This window comes from Pipra filicauda, unplaced genomic scaffold (genome assembly GCF_003945595.2).
Source record: "Pipra filicauda isolate LSUMZ 115617 unplaced genomic scaffold, ASM394559v2 scaffold441_size551697_pilon, whole genome shotgun sequence".
NCBI classification, from domain to species: domain Eukaryota; kingdom Metazoa; phylum Chordata; class Aves; order Passeriformes; family Pipridae; genus Pipra; species Pipra filicauda.
The window spans coordinates 381,328-399,497 of record NW_024104578.1 but is presented as its reverse complement, the minus strand read 5'-3'; the positions used below and the strand labels follow the sequence as shown (position 1 = coordinate 399,497).

Genomic DNA, 18,170 nt, shown 5'->3' with positions numbered 1-18,170 from the left:
AGTCACAGTTCCCGACATCGACCAGAGGGAGCACCAGAGAACAACTCGTGATGCTTTTGGCAGTCCAGATGTGTTGCTTCTGTAATAATAGGCTTGTGAACTCAGCTTCTCCACGTTTTCTGTCATTAATCCTCAGAAGTCATTTGCATCTCTCAGAGTTTTATTCACAGTCTCCTGAGTACTTGGGGGGCAGGTAGCATGAATGCCAAAGTTTAATTGCACAAATGGGTTATATTTACATGTTTGTTGGAGTCACATTTTCTGTTCTCTAACAGCAAACTTCTGTAATTAAGCAAGAAGAACACGTGTCTCAGATCTTACGTCTGAGTGGAAATAATGTTTTTTGGCAAGCACAGATTTCTGTTTATGGTATTATAACAGATTTCTAATTTTCTAAATGTATAGAGCATTGAAGTAAGTACATCCATGTCTGTCAGAAGTAACCCCACTAATATTCTGTGAGAACTGTTTGGACTACTTGTATCATCAAGCTTTTAATTTTCCATTGTGGTAAATAGGGGAATCATAGATTTTGCAAGTACTCACACTGTGAAAATCTAACTGTGAGAATGTTTCTGGGAAGTGATGAAAAAAAAACACCCCGTGAATGTGTTGAAAGTTACTTTTTCTTAGACCCTGAAGATACATTCCTGGAGTTCTCCTTTGCTCTTGCTATTCATCCACCTCCAGTATTTCAGGAGAAAAGATTTAGGGCTCTCTAGGGTAAGTCAATATGCAGAGCACGGAACTGCATGTCTTGGGAACCTGAAGGCTCCATGGATCCATCACTCAGGCTCCCGAAGGCTCCATCTCTTCAGTACCTTACCTTTCCTCACACATGTGTTTGCTGTCCAACCCATCCCCTCTTAGCAGGATTGGGGTTATGTTGTTACTCTGTGCAGCAGCTAGCACCATGAGGGTTTGTTTTAACAGGCCTCTCTGTATAAGCCCTCTTTAATGGGCTTATATACAAAGAATATATATAATTGTGCAGGCAGTTATTTCCCAAATTCCGTAGAAATGGTTTTGTTGTTGTTTTTGATCAGTGTCAGACTGGAAACACCATAAAGACTAACTTTATTTAGATGTTCCACAGAAACAGATGCCATTAAGACAGACCACAAGTATTAAAAGCCTCTCTGTACTACTTGCAACCCATAAAAGAAACAGTGACCCTCAGTCTTTTTCTAGCTGTGTATAAATACATTTTATAAAAATTAATAAATGGAATATTTAGGATCACAGACATATTTTCATTTTGGGGGGTATTTCTCATGCAGTGATTTAGCCACAAATCAACCACTAATTTTAATGGAAATCAAAGCACTAAATCTCTGCACAGTGCTTCAAAAATTCATGCACTAACATGTAGTACCTGGAAAACAGAATCCAGAATTTACTGGCAACTCCATGGACAACTGAGGAAACTCTGGTAGACAGAGCCAGTACCAAAAAGAAGTATACAGATATGTATTTACAGGCTTCCCAGGGCAGTGGCCGCAGCACCAAGCCTGGCAGAGTTCAAGAAGCATTTGGATGATACCCTCAGGCACATGGTGTGACTCTTGGGGTTGTCTGGTGCAGGGCTAAGGGCTGGACTCGATGATCCATGTGGGTCCCTTCCAACTCTGCATATTCTGTGATTCTGTGATTCTGATTTGTACCTTATGTGTTCCAGGAAGTCTTCCTTCCTAAGGCTTTATAGGAAAAAAGCTGTAATAGTGGAAATCAGGCTTCTGCCTCATGTGAGGGGTTATTGCTATAATTTTGAGCCAGTGTAAAATTTCCTCCTGAGTTGTCACAGCAGGCAATTCAGAGTTGCATTTGTCAGCCATCAACAGACTGAAGATCTGCTCCCTGTATCTAAGAAGTTTTTTTTGGATTTCCAGGGAGTGCACAGGGAGTCTCAGCATAGCTTTTCCTTGCCACATAGTTGAGGTCACCAACAGATGACTCCAGGCAGAATGTGTTAAATTCTGTTAGGCAGCCACACCTAAGCCATACTATGCTCAAAATCTTATGTGAAAAAAGTAAATGCACCTTGCATGTAAAGATAAGGATTTATGAATAGTATAAATGAAATCTTAATAAGCTAATTAAAAAAATCATTATCAGTCCAGGCACAATTATTACTATACAAAAACAAAAATAAGAATGCTATAAGGAGAGAATTCTCCAGAATAATAAAGCTTAAAATGTTGAACACACAGTTCTTAGCTTCCTTCCTTTTTCCTGGTGTTACACTTGTTCTCTGCTGCTCTTCTGGGTCCTAGTGCTGATGGTTTCCACTTAGCTGGAGGGGAATTGACAGAGTAAATCATCAGCATTCAAATTCCTTTACCGTGCTGATTTCTCTCTCCTAATCTCCCTCCTTCTCCCCCTGCATGTTTTCTCTAATGCCTTCACACCTTGCTCTTTCCTCACTGGTCTGCAACTCCATACTAAATCTGAGTTTACTTGTTTCATGTATATGGAATACTTGTCCTCTTTTCACTTGGCTACTCCTGCAAAGAGTTTTGCCTACGTCCAGGTCTGTGTTTCTTTAACAGGTCATTGGTGGGCTGGGACCTTCAGAACGAGCCTTTGTCTCTGAGCTCTTATCATTCCATGCCCATACCCCTCCACACTGTATCCTGTTTACTCCTTTCTCAAGGCCTCCTCTCTCACACCAGGCAGGCATGTTGTTGCTGTACACATCACTGTGTAAATTTTGTATCTTTCTTTGCACAGAACGAGTATTTCATAGTGCTACCAGTAGTGAAACCCAGAGAAAGAAAGCTTCAGGGTGATAATGATGAGCTGTGACAAGAAAATGGCTAGAAATCCATACTGACACTAGGAAAGTCTACAGTAATTTTGGTACAGGATTCCACGCTCACCGCTGAGGAGGGATTGGCACATGTAATCTAGAATCTCCTGGGCTGGAGTACAAGGATCATCGAGTCCAGCTTCTGACCCTGCATACGACAACCCCAAGAGTCACACCTTGTGCCTGAGAGCATTGTCCAAACGCTTCTTGAACTCTGTCAGGCTTGGTGCTGTGACTGCTTCCCTGGGGAGCCTGTTCCAGTGCCCAACCACCCTCTGGGTGAAGAACCTTTCCCTAACATCCAGCATAAACCAACCCTGGCACAGCTTCATGCCATGCTCGACCCCAGACTTCAAATCTGTAAACACTCAGCACATGAGCACTTTGTCATACTGCTCTGCAGAACGTCTGAAGCAACAATGTAGGTTGATGAGATTTTTGCACCTTCTTAGGAAAAAAATACCACAACCATCACAAAATTCAGCATCTTCCATAAAGGTGGTTTAGAATTAATATTCCTGCGTGAATTACTTTGCATATTTGTGAAGTTCTGATTTGGAGTGGTTCTTTTGATTTGCAGAGTGAATTCATATGAGGAAAACATGCTACAAATAGAGATAAAGTTTAGTTAGGAACATTTTTTTCCTTTTAAGCTTTACCTTTTACCTATTAGTCATTAATATTCTCCTTATTCTTTAACTTACGGCCTATGGAGATTTTGGTCTGTCTCTGAAAAGCAAACACACAGTCTGAATGCATGCCAAAATCTTAACAGCTGTCTTCTGTTTGACACAGATCAATACAAACACTGCCTCATTCTTTGCCTTTTCGGTTTTAGAAGTACTGCATATTCAAACTGCTTTTCTATCTCTAACTTAAAAATTGATATTGAATACAGCTATATGGCTTTATAAAAGTAATATTATCTGGAGACAATAAAGAATTTATCCACAAATAACTGGAGATTTTTAATAATGAAATACAGTAGAGAAGCTGATATATTCTGACAGAAATTTTTTGTTTTAATTCTTTCACCATAGTATTCCATTAAATTATTTGACCAGCTCTATTAAGAGACAATTATATAATGTCAGAAACAAGCAATTATTTTTAATCACTCTATTTATTGATATTACTGAGAACAGTAAGATTAGATCAATATTCTTTTTTTGTCAGAGATAGATCATTCTGCAAGGGATCCATGAGAGAATGATGGTTACTGAATTGAAAAATGAAATACATTCCCTCTGAAGACATACTATAATTGGGTCTCTTTACTCTTTTACAACTAAATCCAAGTTTTTAGCCTGTCTCGAACTCTTCACAGGCATGAGTCTGACTTGAGAGGGTCATTTTGGTAAAATGTGCAATTTTAATAATTTCTATACATGCCATTTTAAAAGTTGATTTGGTTTTACTCTGTGGTTTTGTTTTTTTTGTTTTTTTTTTTTAATTAGAAGGAGAAATCCTGGGTCCCCTCTAAGTCTTTAAGCAAGGTGTGACCTACCTAACTCCTTGAACAGTCTGCACATTCTAGGTGCAGTTCTTGCACCACAGATAGTAATATATTGCACAGATGGGGGCTGCTGGGTGTCCAGACCTGCACATGAAGGATGAAATGAGCCAAGAAGTGTCTCAGTGGGTCTTGAGTTGCCTTGAGATCCACAGGCTAAGCCGTCCTAACGCCATCTATAATCAGATGCTAGTGATCAGTATTATCTTCTGCCTGTGAACAACCCCGGAAAACCCTGTTTCCTTGATCTTCTGTGGTGTGTGGTGTGGTCCTTCTGCTTCTCCACCACATGGAGATGGGGGTGTCTCATATTGCCAGCAGGCTGGGTTCCCCTTGCTTTCAGCTTATATTAGTGTGAATGATTGCAATATTTTTCTGTCTACAAGTCATTCCCTGGAAAACTCTGTTCATTCAGTAACTGTTCCCTTGTTTCCTCTTTCCATACATATATCTGGAATAACTCTCTGCTGGTACAAATGCACACTGAATTACGCAGCTCTCTAGCCCACTGCTTGTCCTGATTCCTTGATATCTCTATTAAATAAGCATTACTTTATGTAATGCACTGAGATTTAGGGTTTGTTTTGTTTTGGTCTGGTGGTTTTTTTCTTTCTGTGATTGGTTGGCTTTGCTACTGGGTTTTTATTTTTGTTGTTTTTTTCCCCTTGAGATAGAAAACTAATTCTCTCTTATATAAGACTTTAGTGTAGTTTTGGAGGTAGTTCTCTCTGGTCAAAAGCCAGTCTGGATAAGGCAGCATCAGGTCTGCCATATATAATCCTTTAGTCATACCCCAGAAGGTTTTGCACCCTCAAAACACCTCTACATGCACTTATGCAAGAGCCTAAGGCATGCAACATAACCATTTCAGTTTCATGCTAGAAAAACATTATGCTGCCAGGCTGGAAAAGTGCTGACCACCATAGAAAACAGTATCTGCCTTACGCCCACAGGGCATTACAGCAATGTGATGTGGATATGATCCCACTGATCTGGAGTCCTCAGCAGCTGTGGACATAACTCCACATCGCACGAGCCGCAGGCCGGGAGGTGGACACAGCGAGCAAGGATGTACAGCCAATAACTCTTCCCATTATCAACTGACTCGACACTTCATCAGGCTTATCTGAGTGCTGAACTTGAGCAGTAACCTCAAATACTTTTGTAATAAAGTCAGTAGAACACTGAGCTATGTATTGTGCTGTAGAATCTGCTTGAAGAGGAAATGAAAGTCTCAGAGCACTTAAACTGTATCCTGGATGAGGCAATGTCAGGTCTTACCTCAATCCTATGGGGGAAAAAAGGGAACTTGGTCTCCAGTTTCACTCTGGGACTTGTTTGCTGAAACAAAGTTGAAACAAAGTTAAAACAGTAAGGCTCAAACTATATTTCTTCTATAGCAATTTTCTTTTGATATTGTATTTCTGTGCTTACCAAGTTGTTACACACTGAGATGAAGACTGCAGCTGCTGCTATCAAGGTTTTGATGTCTGTAATCTCCTAGTTCTGTTTGCTTTAAGTGAGTGTGGAATGACTTAGTGTATTGATCTGGTCAGAATATAGTTTATTCCAGTGACAAGTAAATAAAATGTAACTGGTCATTTGCCATTGTGCCAGTCTGTTCACATCAGAACTTTGAAGATCTCCAAGTCTGCATGTTAACAGAAGAACATAAGTGTGGTTGCACCAGTCAGGTAAGAGCTCTGTCTCCCTCAACATCTGGAGGGCAGTAGCAGGCACCTAAGTTTGAATATAAAAAGAGGGCAAGCATACAGTGTTATTTCCCTGGGATAAACTCTTCGACTCCAGTGGCCTAAAACTCACAGATGTCAGGGTCTCTTTACGTTTAGGGGAAAAAATAAAGGAGGATAAGCTGGTGCTGGAGTGGAGTTTAGTAGTTATAGAGGGTGTTAAAAAAAAGCATATTTACATGAAAGTGAAAGAGTATGTCAGGTCTGGTTTGAACTAAAGACCTGAGCTGTATAAAAGGTCTTTATCAGCTCCCTGATAACTTATTTGCAGAGCGGGAGGATGGTTTATTTATGGCTGCCTTCCAGGACTCTGGTTTGTGTGTCAGTGTACAGTAAGGTGTGTGAAGTATGTCTGAATGAAAGAGACAGTCTAGAGAAGCAGACCCTGCTCTGAGGTACAGGGTGACAGGATGAGACGTAACAGGCAAAAGCTGTTGAGAAACTCTGACATGGTGTTAAGAAAAATTTTCCCTATGAAGAACGGTGAACGGTCCCTGGAACGGGTCCAGAGACGTCTGCTGGGGATCTCAATTCTTCAAAACTTACCTGGGTAAGACCCTGAGCAACCTGATGTAGTTGACCAGCTTTGAGAGAGCAATGAGACCAGAGTTATCCAGAGATTCCTTTTAACCTCAGTTATTCTAGGAATCAATATTAGTGCAAGTCTGCAAAAACTTCATTGAGAAAATGTGGTTTCCTAGGAAAAGAAAAACACATTATTCACTCTATATCAGATCAGTTTCAATGAAAGCACCAAGAAGAAATATAATTGCAATCTCTCTGTGATTTATTTTTACTTCTTCAAAGGATAATTGGTGAAGTGGCGATTAACAATAGCATCAAAGACACACCCAGCAGGACTGTAGCTAATGATGTGCACTTTACTAGTGTTTTCGTTTTTTGTGATTTTCAATCATATTTGGTTCATGGGCTCTAAAGCCTTCTCTATCAGAAGAGTTGTAAATATTTACAGAAAACAAGTAAGAGTCACGTGAATCCTATTCTCTTTTTGACTACATATAATCTAGACCTCCTACAGTGTTCTTCATCCACATATCTCAAAGTATTTTATGAAGGAGACTGTAAACATTGTCTTTATTTTGTAAAAAGAAGCTCGAATACAGAAGGAAATGTTCAAGGTCACACTGAAAGTACTGGTAAAGGTAGGAGCTGGACTTTTCTAAGTCAGGGAGATCAAGTAGTAAGCTTTTTGTTTGATGATCACGCCAAAACCTGGGGAAATAATCACAGTGTTTCAATCCAAACCAGAAGATGTGATGGTAAGTTAGCAAATCAGTGCTGAAATGCAAAGTACAAGTTACAATATTTGCTGTTGTTTTTCTAAACAAAACATTTACTTGAACTCAACCCAGATTTTGAGCTGTTTTCCATTTTCTGTTTGGTGCCCATAATTATTTTTGCCAGGTGAGAGCAGCTCCAGTTCATAGTGTTACCTGGCCACAAATATCCCCAACATAGTACAAGTGAAACATCAGAGAGACAGATGCTAAAAGAGAAACCTGAACTTCTGTCTCTTTCAAAGGACAACCAGTAAAAATTGCTAGATATTAAAATGAGCTGATTAACAGCAGTATTTTCTTCTACCTAGAATAGTTACTGAGGAACAAAGAGAAAGTGGACTAGGTCTTGCATCTGTGCAACTTTTCTGGAAAGGCAGAAGAAAAGCAATGGGCCAGAAAAACACAGTGCACACAAAGAAGTTGTCTAAAGAAACCATAATGAAAACTGCACCTCTACAATAGATGTGAGATGTCAACAACCATCCAACTGTGTCATATATTAACTTTTAGGTACAGCTACAACTATGAGAGGTATCAGACAATGTCCATTGATTCAGTGTCTTGTCTCAGAGACTAGCCAAAGACAAGGGTTTAGAAGAAAATACAAGAATAGGACAATCACATAGAAATATTTTTGCTGATATACTGCCATCTTTCAGTGGTTTGATGTTTAAGGATAAACTGTATCCTCACCTTTGTGTTTATTAGTCCATAAAGGATTTCCATTAATTAATCTAATAGAATTTAAAATAATTGCTGTCAGTACTTGGGAGTGATGCAGCGTGACCATCATGTTTCATGTGCAAATACACACTGCACTGGCAAACAGTCATATTGTTGTCCCAAATATGGGTTCTTTCACACTGTGTGCTAGGAGCTGGTCCACACCAGAGTCTGGATATCTGTTTCATCTCTGTGCAGAGATGGGTGCCGGGTGGTAAATCCACAAAGCTGGCACACCTTCAGTATGCCAGGAGCTCAGTTTTATACACTTTGGACAATAAAAGATTGGCATTTTCCATATACATAACAACTTGAAGTTATAGTCATTGGCTTTTCATTCTCTTGTCTCATTTTACTGCACATGTTCTGTAAGGAAGTGGCTTATGTGAGTGAGAGGCAATCATAGCCTGTGGTGGGTATTTCACTGTGTTAGTGACTAAGGCTAACACAAAGTTCACTTCTTTGGCTTTGTGATTTGATTTATAGTGTCCTCTTGTTCTTACTTCTCAGGTCATGGCTCTTGGTTCCTGAAGGTCTGGTAATTCCCTCGGTTTTCATAAGCTTTTTTATTTATCCTGTAATGTGTTTTAGTCAGTTTTTAACCTTTTCGTGGTGCTTTAGTTTGACAAAATGGAGGAGGGCTAACACTACTCCATTTTCAAACAAATTGCTCATGTTTTTAACTGAGCAACTTTGGACAATGTTTTATTGGCAGGGAGAAGCAGGAAGGAGGGAAGACTTCAACCAGACACACCATTAAGTTTAAAGGCTACTGACCCAAGTACTGTATTTAAAGACACTGAAGGTTGCATAAACATATCTGATTTGTGTGTTTAAGTCTCAATACATAAACATAGCGAAAATACAAAGTCCTTTTCAAAAACTTTGTGTGTAGGAGAGGTTTCCAGAGCTGATGATCCCATGTAGCCTCTCATGCCACTAGCCTCTTTGGGAAATGTACATAATCAAATGGACATCAGATTTTTGCTTTTTGTTCTTTATATATATGAAGGATACAGAATGGTAAAGCTAAGAAACTGAAAAAAAAAAAAAAAAAGAAAAACTTAAGCTCTCACTGCAGGACTTTTTTTAAAACTGGAATAATTTCTAGCCAATCATGAAATTAATTTTCTCTTCTTCAGCGTTAGTAATGTTGTCAACTCTTCATTTTCCAGGAAAACACAAAAAACTATGTGTTCAGTGAAATATACCCCAGTGAGTTTGCCTTTTGTTCTCAGGAAGAACTTTAAGCAAGAGAACTGATATTTTGAACAACATATTCATTATAATGAAAGGACTCGGGATCCTGAAAGAGTAGGACAACAACAGAACCAGGCTTTCAGTCAATTGTTTTGTTGTAAACAGTATGACTCAGGGCATGAGCCACAACAGAAGCCGACAATCCTACATCCCTCTTGGCTACTGGGCTGAACTTTCAGTGCTTAGTAAAGGATGGAGCTTTACCAATGTGGTATTTGGAGAATGACTTAGCACTGTCTGTAACTGTTTCAGGTCTTGCAAAAATCCCATCTCGCAAATAAAATGACCAGCAGTGATATTTGTTTCTTGTCTACCTGCTGATCAACAAGCAGGTCTGGGTCAGCCTTGCCTTGAACGTAAACATCCACTTGCCATTGAATAATTTGCATTCAAAAACCAAGTGTCAAGGGCTTTGTCTAGGCTTGCAGGACATATACGTTATTAAAGCTTTGTTTAAAACAGAAGTGTGACTTTCCCCAGTTGTGCATGAGAGGTGGGATTTGTGTGGTCAGAGCTGTGTACCTGTGATGGTCCCTGCTTACCATGGTTAAATAGGGCTACCATCTGGCTGGGGTTGGCTGTGGGCATGTTCTGATTTTTGCTAACACTGCAAGCTGTAAGCACATAAAAACCTGCAGTTCTGAAGCAGTTTGAACTTACAAACCAACAGGGAAATCATGTCTCTTTCAAAGCAAAGGAGAAGGGTGGAGACCCATTGGCACTTCTGGTATTCCTCCACGGCTCAACCTGAGTTACAACTTGGCAGATCTCGGTCAGGTATCTTGTGGAATAATTTCTATCTGCAGATGTGGCTCTAGAAGAAAATTGCCCACAACACTCCACACTCACCTTGCACCAGCTAAAGATGTCTTCACAGAAGTTTTCTTCTGAGAACCATCCCATTTCTGCTTGCAGCCAGTGGTAACGTGTAGGTTGACTTTACTGCTGCTTGTGGTCACTTTCCTTCTAGCCTTAGTCAGAGTTTGTCTGCTCCATCTATATTTGGGGCTTGCTGCTGGGGTAGGTTTCTCTTTTTATCGTGAGCCAAGTTCATATAGGCTGCATGGCTGCCTGTGCCAGCACAAGAGAGAACTGCAGGAGTGTGCAGTCAGCAGTAGGAAGGGGAGAGACAGGAAGGGGAAGTTATATTACATATATTATATTTATTATATTATATTATTACCAACCCTTCTAGAACTTTCCTACTTGCCCCTAGTCTTGGTTATCTTAAATCTGTGTTCTCAGCAGGTTTTGCTGCTTTAATGAGAAAGAGACTTTTATTTTCTAAAAATTAACTAATTTTTAATCCTTCTCAAGGCTTCCCCTGCCTGGGAATTTCAGACTTTCTTAATAGCTTCTAACAAGGCCCTTCAAAAAAGCTGTTTAGAAAACTTCACTTCTTTATCATGAATGGTTTGTTTCATCCCCTAGCCTATGTAGCTTGGCCTTACACCACTGAAGTCAGAGGACTCTAGAGGCAACCTATCAGAGGAGAATCTGCTCTACTACTCTTTCTAAGGAATTTACTTCAGAAGTCTGATTTATACCCCTGTTATACTGTTCACATCACAATGCTGTGTAATCCCATCTCTAATGGTGTCCTTCAGAGAGTTTTTCTCGGATGAACAGTATAACTCTCTGGCCAAGCAGCTGTTCTGAATGATAAAGAGTATAAGTATACCTATACCAGTAGAGGTATTTTATTCTTTGGTTCTGTAGAACCAAAGTCCAAAGTCATCCAGTCCTGGCAAACACTCACCAATTCCTGCAGTTTTTGCATCACAGTTCTTTTTAATGTCTCTCCCTGTGACAGTGCCCCATCATCAGACAAACATCAGCATATCTTTTCCCTTGTGAGGACCACAGTAAAATACTCATTTTCCTACTGCCTTTTGATGTTCTCCCTCGACAGAAAATGCATATTTGTTCTGGGTTATATTTATTTTTCCTTAGAGGATACAATAAGGAAATAACAAACAATATCCAGGGAAAGAGTCCCTCTCCCTATTTCGACACTGTGAGGACAATGCCAAGGAGATGGGGAACTACAGCCCTTGCTATGGATACACAACAGATGCCAACAGTTCAGATTATCAATTAGTGTCACTTATAATCAGGCAGTCCCCATTGATTCCCAATCAGATCAGAGCCTTACTATGCAAGGTACTGGCAAATAATTAACAAATAAGAGAAGCAGATGCTTACATGGATTTATTAATATCTAGAGAGCTGATGTAATTTCTGGTATTTCCTGTTTCCAACTGGACTATAAACAATGTCAAACATTTGCATCTTCAAAGTTTTAATTGCTCTCCATAGGAATACCAATGAGATCTGTGCTATACCTGTTATTATCCATGTTTATGAGGAGCAGGAGGCAGGAATGGTGAGTTGTACAAACATTGATGAGGAGTTCCCGGCATTTACCTGTAAAAGAGGCCATTAGCTCTTCTCTCACCTTATGCCTTCTCTCTGCTACATCATCTGTTCCACCTGAACTAGGAAATGAATGAAGGATGTAATCATATTTTGAGGGTGTAAATATCCATTCACATGTGGGCTAAAGAGATATCATCCACTTAAAATTTATCTGGAATGTCACTGCCACCAAACACTGTCAAGATGCCCTTCCCTCTCCTTATATTCTTGCCCCACACCTCTGTCAGCACAACTTGCTGCGTGGGCACAGTGACGGCTCCATGAGGAGGCTGCGCGCAGGCTGAGCCCTGTGTGCTCGTTCTACTTGAAGATATTTTATATACCCACAAATGCCAAGGACTCCCAAGAGGTTTAGTTCCAGGAGCAGGAGCAGAGTACTGACCAAAGAGGCTGCAGGCAGGTGTGCAGAGCTGTGGGGAAAGGACAGGTGAGTTTCAACAGCGCTCAAGCCCAGAGCACAGTGCTGAGTTTACCAGAACGAATAAAAGCATGGATGTGGAGCCCTGGAAAGACAATGAAATCCCAGGCTGAAGCTGAAAGTGTGCCCAAAATTGAAGCATCCCGCTCTAGAGTAGAAAACCCTGTTTGCCCATCTTTTTGTCTGTGTGTCCTGGTGGTGTCCTATGGGAAACAGAGTTCCAACAGCCTTCTGCTGCAGAACAGTTAAAACCTCTGAACCCATAGTCCAATTACAGTCAAATTTGACAGAGAAAGCTGTCACAAAGATAGAAAATTCCTTCATGTTTTAGGAAAATGAGAGAATGGCAGAGTGACTCTAAGAGAGTTATCAACATGCTCACTAGTGGAAAAACAGTAAAGGATGGAGATGGGACAGAGATGATACTGCTTCTCTATCCACTGGAGATCTCTAGTCAGAGCTGTACTTAAAGCAACCAGAAAAAACTAATTCTGTAATCTGTTTACTGATGTCCAGTAAGGAGTGAGTTGACAAAATAGCTTTGATACAGCAAAAAACAAATCAAGCAACTAACTATGAGATGCAAATCTAAAGAAATCAGGATTTACGAATTCAGCTACTTCTGGAACTCATTCTTTTGATTCAAAAAATAGGATATAAAAGGGTCATCATCACATGTTCACATTTTTATATCTATTTAGAAAACCAACTCAATTCAATGTAAACAAGCGTAAGCAGTTTACCCATCCTTGTTCACCTTTCAAGTCCCAAGACTAACAAACATTAAAGTTAATGGAATGCCTTGGATTTCAGCACTTTTCAATCTCTTGTTTCCTAAGGACACCTATGGGCATTTTTTGAAGTGTTTGACACTTAGATGAACATAACAAGGGCTCTACTGTGCCCCTTGCATGGAGTCATGGAAAGAAAAGGGCTAAGATATAATGTTATAACATGACTCCAGAGTCTCTGATAAACTTAAACAGATAGTTAAGGAGCCAGTAATGTTCAGCCTTGCTGTTTCCATTTCCATTCCCATCTAACGTAATTTCTCAGGGTACCACACATCTCTAAGTTACTGCCAGAACTGTGCTGGATCTCAGTTACTTCCAGAAGTTTTTAAAAGGATCTAGATCGTGATCTGGAATATGTTTTTTCCATTCAGATAAGTCAACATGCAGTCTTGCTATGGATTCTCTGATTTGTTAGCACTTTTATACCTTACAAGTGCAAAACTCAACAATATCTTTCACTTTCCACATTACTGTGATTTGAATTTCATTTTATGTTTAGCAAGGGGACTCAGGAGGTGTCTGTTCTGTTTCTGGTCTGCTTTTCCCTATTTGAATCCAAAAATGGAGAGAAAGAAAGAGCATCTCCAAATTCTCAGCATCTTAATGAGTTAGATTTTTAAAATAAATCTCTTCCAAATCAATATTGTAAATATATAAACGGAAGTTAAAACAAATTCAGCAAATATTTTTCAAACTCTCTGTGTCTTAAGAGAAACCCATACAGAATTGTCCAAGATAGTTGTATTTCTCTGCCCCAGAAGAGACACAACAAATAGTTGTATTTCTCTGCAACAGAATCCTTTGCATGGGCCTTTCCCTGACATTGTATTCCCTGTCTCCATGCAGATCATCTGAGGCAGCCAGGGAAGAGGAATGCTACTTGTCTGCATCTTTACAATGGTCCAGAGATGTGATGCAATGCTGGTAAGGTGACTGTATCACCAGCTCAGTCTTTTTGGAGGATATTATCTCTTTGGGTTAAATGTTTCCAACTGACCTGTCCAGAGTGCTGTGGATAAATAGTACTACCCTGTTTTCTGATTATTATGCATCATTTAATGAGAAAAAGTAGGTGGGATTTGTGAGTTAACAAATATTTTTAATCTGTCTATTTCTCTGATGTTTTAGCCATCCTACAGTTCTGGCAGCATGAGGTAAAAAAAATGTGAAGGATAATTCTGATCTTAATTCAACTTTCCTTGTTTTAAGTCTGATTTCCTAATAAAGTCCAGCTAGTACTAAACCACTGGTTATTAATCTGCTTATTTCCATGAGGGTTAGCAGCGGGTCTGTCAGCTCTCTGGGAGAAGATATTGACTTGGGAAACTTGCGGGTATATCCTTGAGATAAGAAAACTATGTACACAGCCCTAATGAAAGAAAAGGCACACGGTAAAGACAAAGAGAGACTTGTATTTTGCTCTGAACTAGTCTGTTAGCGTATTTTTCATTGACTGCCACAACAACATATTTCTACTGGGATGGATCTCTAAAGATGAGCTGATTGACTTGTGGCCCAAGTCCCTAAACATAAAGGCTGTGAGAGTGGTCTAGTTGGCAAGGAGAATAGTGCCATCTGCCCATATGTTCGCACTGCTTTCTCAAAAAGCAAATTGACTTGGTATTTACACATCCACAGTGAGGAAGGAGGGGAGGGTGTTGATTCATTTTGCACTGGAGGTCTGGAGCATCACTGGGGGCTATGGAACAGGTATATAAGTCAGAGGTAGTAAAGATCAAGGGTAAGGCCTTGAATGGCTGGTATTTCCAGACCCTCAGACTTACTGCCTCAGAAACAGGAAACTGTAGCATCAACAAGCAAATTTTCCTGCCTCTTGTTAAATCTGAAGAAAGTAAATAGGGAGATTGCAGACAAGAAGTAATACTGAGCAGTATTCCTGACTCCCTCAAGTGCAGAGTCAGCTCCTCTTCTTTAAGAGAATTGTGCTATCTGCCTAGAAGATGTTTATACTGTTTTTGCATTTTGAAACTCAAATGCCAAGCAGCTGGATCTTTGCTATCTCTTACTTTTCCTAGTTTGTTGGTGAGCTTTCCTCAAGCCAGTAACATGTCAGGCAGGATGCAGCCACAAGGAAGCTGGAGGAGAGGGACAGAGCTTTATCAGAAAGCTAACTTCTGTTCTTTTTGGTTTCAGACTGAGCAGGGGTTGGAAGCTTTGTTCTGTGCAGAGATAGCAACACTGACAAACTGAAAACACCTCATGATAATGATCTCCTTCGCAACCTCTTTCAGTTTTTTATTTTCTAGCAGAGGCATAAGGGGTATAAAAATATAACTTGTCCTGTGCACATCTAAGTAGTACAAAAAAGTCCACCAGGAGGAGAAGCTCTACAGTCCTGAACAGCCTCATATAGCTACTCAATAAAGCATGTTCTCTAGTCTCCGAGCAACCTGAAAAAGTAAAAACCATTGAGCTAGAAACTGCCATCCAAGAGCTGCCAAACTTCATTTGCCAAAGCATCAGCAGTGACCTGAACTACAGAGAGAAGTAGTGAAGAAATTTGTAGAGGACCAGATAGCTTACAAGGAGGCTTTACAGTCACTGTAATGCAGGAGTTCAGACACAAAATTTATTTTGGTTTCCTTATTTGACCCTTTAACTTGGCTGCCTTTGGTAAAATACTGTAGTCGGGATTTTCAGGTCACTGAACTCTTCCTTGAGTTCCTTCCTGGGATTTACACAGGTTGATATACTGTGTTCATAAAAAAGCTTAATGCTGGAGAGAATTTTTATTCCAGGCCAATGCTGGTGTTAACCTGTTGCCATGAGTTTGATTTGGTATCACTTTAACCTTAAATAAGTATTATCAAAAGGAGAATAACTTTTCTTGACTTTACAGTTAATCATTTGCATAAAATTGATCCTAGGTTTCCTTTTTTAACAGAAGCAATGTGAGTCAAGGCACTTGTAGAGGACATCAGTGATTTCATGTAAAAGCCTCACTAGCGCCCTTGATTAGTCTCGGGATCTTGCCCTTCTAAAAAATGTCAGTTGTGTCATTAATGTCTATAATTAAGGGGGACTATAACTCCAAACAAATGATTTAGTATCCAAAACCAACAAATGTAAAATACACTTCAGCTCCCTGTGATCACACCATCAGCAAAGGGTGGGAGAAAAAGACATGTTCTCCCTAGGCAAATGAAAACCTTCAAAGGCAGTAAGAACCTGTCAACCTGCTATGCTCAAGTGGTAACAGAATTTGAGCTGTCAGGAAGCACTAAATACTTCCTTAAGAAATGGTTTTCCACAGTAGGCATAATACCATTGAAAACACAGAATATTCGACATTAAAAAAACAACCAACCAACCCAGGACACTACTGTTCAGTACAATGCATACTGAATTCCATGCCTGCCATCACACTCTTCTGCTTTTGTTTGTGATTCTATTCCACTACACAGTGGAATATAAAAGGAACTATAAAAGGAAGACTCTCTGTTGAAGCGTGATGACATCTTTCAGTGACATCGCTTAATCATAGAGTAACAAAATAACTAAGGTTAGAAGGGACCTCAGGAACTCTTGAGTCCGTGTCCCTTTCAGAGCTGGGTCAACCAAGAAAACAAACCAGAATAGATGGCACTGGGTGGGTAAAGTGGCCCAAGTCACTCTTGAGTTAATCTGCTTTAAAGTAAACAACAGTACAAACATTACACTAGAGTGACAGGTAGTAATTAGGCAGAAGACTGCAACAGCAGCATGCAGCAAGAGCTGCACCAGTCTTTTAGCAGCAGGCTACATGTGGAAAGCCTTAGGAAGTGGAAGTGGGAGAATAAGGAAGTATTTGCCTTTGCTTGATGGAAAGCAGCAGAGTTTGCTGAGTTGCTTGGTGTGGCCTGTGGAACAACACGTGGTGGCCCTGGTAAAACAGGACCACTCAGCAGTGAAATCTGCTGAGCTTTATTTGCTGAAGTGGTAAATTACAGAAAAGAGGAAAGGTTTGTGCCATTCCTGCCCCAGATTAGGTCAGTAAGAAACAGTCATTGAAGAAAGTCACGCTGCCAGTGACTTTCCTCAAACACCATCTATGGGATACACACTTTTCATCCATCTGAGAAGTTAAATTCAAGGCAATGTCTAAATTCTTATTTTCTCATGATCTCTTCTCAAAAATAGGTGTACAAAAAATAGCAAGGTCAGTGTAGGACAGGGCAACTTGGAGAAGCAAAGTAAAGCCCAAGGAAGGTATCTTCTAAAGAAACAAATGTGTATAAAAACTGTAGATGAAGATATATGGGTGAGTCATGTTGATGGTTTTGTGGATGCCATAGTTTCATCATTATCTTCTCTACCACCATTAATCATGCTCCACCCCTCCACAAAAATTAGTAATGAAACCAGTAAAGGACCAAAGAAACTATTCAAGTATACACTAACTGAACATCTGAGTCAAAAGTCACATATTTGACATCAACTTTGGTAAACTGTTACTTCCCATTAGGTTGGATTTGGTGTTGTTTATTCCCATGAACACTCATCATATATTGTTTGTATTAGAATAGATTCAAGAAGAGGAGAGAAACCATGTCAGAATCCCAATCTCTGTGATTATTCTAATCAAAAACAGCAGAGAAATTTTCAGAGTAGAGAGCAACAGAATTTTTGTGTACAACCTTGCAAACTGGATTTGATTAGAATCAGAAACCTTTAATTTCTTCCAAACAGCTCTTGTGAACCCAAATAATATGTGAACCTAAACGAATAAATGTTTTGGGTAAGACCTCTGCTGCCTTCTATAAACCCATGGAAATGGTGCCTGTGACTTTACGAAACCATCCTGTGGCCTCTGTGTTGACAACCCATGTTTTATAATAACCAGGGAATGGCTGTTTCACGTGACAGGATAAACAGCCAGATAATCCTGTGAGACAGAACACCTTCCATCTCACTTGGAAGGCATCCCCTAGATGCAGATAACAGCTATTTATCCTACAGTGTGCTCCTGTTCATTTGGCAGCAAAAGCTCTGTGATAGTTGAGCAATCCATGCTTTCTGCAGGCCTTTGGTGAACCCTAATAACCCTTTGGCCTGCCACTACTCACTTGTCATGGACTATAAAGGCAGGTTAAAAAATTCTCTTGTGGGCTGGCACTGCCTAGAGCCACAATTTTGCAAACAGTTGTTTATCTGGGTGTCTT

At 40.0% G+C, this 18,170-nt stretch overlaps 1 long non-coding RNA gene across 2 annotated transcripts in view; it reads right to left on the bottom strand.

Annotated features, from left to right (window-relative positions):
- LOC113984416 overlaps nucleotides 1-18,170 on the bottom strand; it is a 43,083-nt gene that overhangs the window by 7,389 nt on the left and 17,524 nt on the right. The window contains exons 2-6 of one of the 2 annotated variants that reach the window (XR_005565219.1): nucleotides 11,703-11,784; nucleotides 10,207-10,449; nucleotides 6,620-6,770; nucleotides 5,604-5,663; nucleotides 3,089-3,414 (exon numbers count right to left, since the gene is read on the bottom strand). This is a non-coding gene — a long non-coding RNA (uncharacterized LOC113984416). Of the gene's footprint in view, nucleotides 1-3,088; nucleotides 3,415-5,603; nucleotides 5,664-6,619; nucleotides 6,771-10,206; nucleotides 10,450-11,702; nucleotides 11,785-18,170 lie in introns of those variants that run through there. The other variant, XR_003539500.2, reaches the window with a different exon arrangement.